The sequence below is a fragment of the Bos javanicus genome, chromosome 1 (genome assembly GCF_032452875.1).
Source record: "Bos javanicus breed banteng chromosome 1, ARS-OSU_banteng_1.0, whole genome shotgun sequence".
Lineage (NCBI taxonomy): Eukaryota > Metazoa > Chordata > Mammalia > Artiodactyla > Bovidae > Bos > Bos javanicus.
In genome coordinates, this window is record NC_083868.1 from 106,732,042 (window position 1) to 106,735,788 (window position 3,747).

At 41.3% G+C, this 3,747-nt stretch overlaps 1 pseudogene; it reads right to left on the bottom strand.

The window, feature by feature from the left end:
- Positions 1-1,630: 1,630 nt before the first annotated feature.
- On the bottom strand, positions 1,631-3,227 carry LOC133252807 (chromatin accessibility complex protein 1-like; annotated as a pseudogene).
- Positions 3,228-3,747: the final 520 nt, after the last annotated feature.

Sequence of the window (3,747 nt, forward strand, 5' to 3'; positions counted from 1 at the left end):
TGAAATCCCTAAAACAGGACTGTTACACAGAAACAGAGCTTAGAGAGAGGCACTCAGAGCTTAGGTTAGGAAAAAAAGTTTCAAGAAAAGAGTAAGTTAACTTTTAGAAGGGCAGAGAGTAAAGGTAAAGATATCCTTAGAGGGGCAGAAAACACAGAGTGGAAGGATTAAGCTCCTTTGTCCTGCTGCTGCTTCTGCTAAGTCGCTTCAGTCGTGTCCAACTTTGTGCGACCCCATAGACGGCAGCCCAACAGGCTCCCCCGTCCTTGGGATTCTCCAGGCAAGAACACTGGAGTGGGTTGCCATTTTCTTCTCCAATGCATGAAAGTGAAAAATGAAAGTGAAGTCGCTCAGTCGCGTCCGACTCCTCGAGATCCCATGGACTGCAGCCCACCAGGCTCCTCCATCCATGGGATTTTCCAGGCAAGAGTACTGGAGTGGGTTGCCATTGCCTTCTCCGTCCTTTGTCCTAGAAGGAAATAAACAGTTCAGAGACTCAGAGACAAGGAGCCATGGGAAGTGAAGCAAGCCAGTAACTATTTTCTTCTTGTTTTTTTTTTTTTTAAAGAGCATCTACATTTTTAATAAAACCAACTAGAATGACTTTGAAGTTGAATGACATTGCATAATTAACTCATTACAGAATGAAACTTTTAGGAAACAAAATGTAGAATGGATATAAACAACACTTTAAAGGTTCACATGTGACTTGGGATCAAAGTCTAGGATTGGAATATTGTTTCAAGGATGACTGAGCCATATTAGTGAATCACCAAAGGAATAAAATGCATAAAAATTCTAGGTAGCTCATTCCTCTGCCTTCAGATAAAATCTCCACAAACTGACCTAGGTGATGTGATTATTGTCTATTTTAAGCACTCCTAGGGAATGAGCCTCAAACAAATTTTCTTGAAGTACAAAAATTTAAAGGTAACATACTACCCATAGGCTACATATTTAAAACATGTAGTTTCAACATATTAAACATACTAAAGCAGAATCTAGTTGTTACAAGAACTAATCTCAAAATATACATATGGGAATTTACACATATTTAGAAGTTCTCCAAAATCTATGTGTAATCTAGTTGTTGTTTAATCGGTAAGTCATGTTTGACTCTTGAGACCCCTCTTTTGAGACCCCATGGACTGTAATCTGCCAGCTCCTCTGTCCATGGGATTTTCCAGGCAGGAATACTGGAGAGGCTTGCCATTTCCTTCTCCAGGGGGTCTTCCCAACCTAGGGATTGAACCCAGGTCTCCTGCATTGGCACGTGAATTCTTTACCACTGAATCACCAGGGAAGCTCATCTGTAAACTAGGAGGTGAAGAAAACTCGTCTTTGCCGCTAGAGCTTACCGCTGCAGGCTGGCCGTGCCCAAGGGTTCGCAGCCATATATCCGTCCCTCCCTCCCACTCGAGCTGCATTGACGGTCTGGGGAAGAAGGTGCTATCTGGGTTTCTTTCCTTTGGGCTGTTTATGGCAGAGGTACATTATGCTCCATCTCAGCCAGGAAAGAATACAACGTCCGCCAGGTTTCTGAAGAGTGAACTGACTACTGCCTGCTTGAGAGTACAGGAGCTAATCCTCGCGGGCCCTCACCAGGCTGAGCTTCAAAGCACCTTTTGGTTTAGGATTCCACATGGTCGTCATCGCTCTCATCGCTGTTGTCATTCTCCTCCTCTTCCCTCTTCAACATTTTCAGATATCTACTAGCTAAAATCGTCCTTGATGGTGTATCTGCAAGAGGCTAAAAAGTTTCCGATTCCTCTGCGGTATTTGATAAATCACTGTGAGTGCTTTCTTTTCTTTTCCACTCGGGTTGCTACAGGAATAGGTGGTGAGATAGTGAACAATGTTGCGTGACCTTGGCCGTGAGCACCAGGGCTTTCTGGACACCTCACGGGGGAGCTCTTTATGAAGACGCAGATGTGGGACAAGGGCAATGACAGCAGCTGCTGCTCCCTGCACTTGTCCTTGCCCAGGACCACGTCTGCCTTCTCCGCTCCCCGCCCCCGCAGCAGCAGCCACGTGGGAGTTATAGTGTCTGGCCAGCAACCATTGCCATAAGGATCAGATAAGATATAAACGTGACAGAAATGGAAGCATCTAAACGCTATATCTGGGTGCAGAGGTGGGGGGATCAATGAAATATTTTTCTTAAGACTCAGGTATTATCCATTCAACTGTGGGGTCATGTTGCAGAAACCCCTTTTCAAAGGAGCATGGCCCTTACATGGGCCATGTAAGGTCACAGTACAAGGTCACTGATTTAACTGACTTGTTCTGAAAATAAGACCCTTGGTTGAGATCCAGTGCTGCTGCATTCAAGCTAAAACATGCAGAGGATAAAATTAAAAGCAATTTCAGTCACAAAGCACCAAATGATCATCTGAGCCCATGTTTTCTAATTTCCTCTTGCTTGGGTTCAAATTCCTATTTAATAATTAAAAAGAGATTAAAGGACACATCCATATTTACAAATATAGACTGGGGAGTACACAATTCTCAAGCTAGAAACTTGTGGTAAAGTCTAGAAAATATAAAAAGTATCATTCAGGAAAAGGGTCATGACTGTTGCTCTAGAAATCCAATTTTTCTAGGAATGTTCTTAAGAAGATAATCACACAGATATAAGAAGATATAAGGGCAAAAAGTTCACTGCAATATTTCTTACACAAGTTAAAAGAGACCAATAATTTAAATGCCCATTATTGGGAGACTATAAAGCAATAACTAATAACAGCAACACTTGTCAAGCATTGATCTAAGTATATATTAACTCATTTAATTGTTGCAATAATCTTAAAAAGAAGATAGCGCTGTTTTACCCAATTTAGAGATGTGCAAACTGAGACATAGAATTCAACTTAATTTCACAAAGCTAGAAATTGATGGGACTAGCATTTGAATTCAAGCAGTCTGGTTCAACGTCTAGGTGCTTAAAACTATGTCATGCTGTCTTTATATCTTCAGAACTCTCTAGCATGTTTATCTTTATTGATAAGGAAAGATGACTACAAAATATTGGCCTAAAAATATAGTTCAAGAATAACACATACAACCAGATCCTACACCTGAAAAATTATAAACAAAATCACAGAGAGAAATCTGGATGAATGGTCCCCAAAATGGTAATTTTTTACAATTACTATGTATCATTGTAACAAAACTGATAAAGTTAATGTTCCAAAATTAAGCACCACCTCACTTGGACACTCACCCATCTCACATGTAGGAACATTGTCATCTTTCAGACATCGCTGTAGATACTGTAGACCAAGGCCCCCACAGCACTCTGGCCTTGCTGCAGTAACTACACAGTTTTGCCTCCGATACTCAAATGCTATCTACCTCTACCATTCTAGACTCCCAACATCCCCATTGATATCTAGGAGTTCCATTTCAAGATACCAACCATACAACTTGCAGAAAACAGCAATGACCAGACTTTTCGGGTAAATGTCAGTGGCTTCTCACCAGTGCATTTCTTATTATCTAAGTAAAGCAAGTGCAGCTGGCCCTCCTGGGAAACACAGGTTAAGAGTTCTTAGACTTTCCATAGTAAATCTATTCTAATATTTCCTATGCCAAGATCCAACTCAATTCCATGGCAAGGAAGTTCTGGAAACTCCAGTTCAGTTACGGTAAGCTTTCATTATGTTCAGGTTTCAAACCACCATCACAACACTTCAAACTGATTCCAGTGTCTCTGCCAGAGGTTAAGTCTTGAGTCATCAGTAAGTA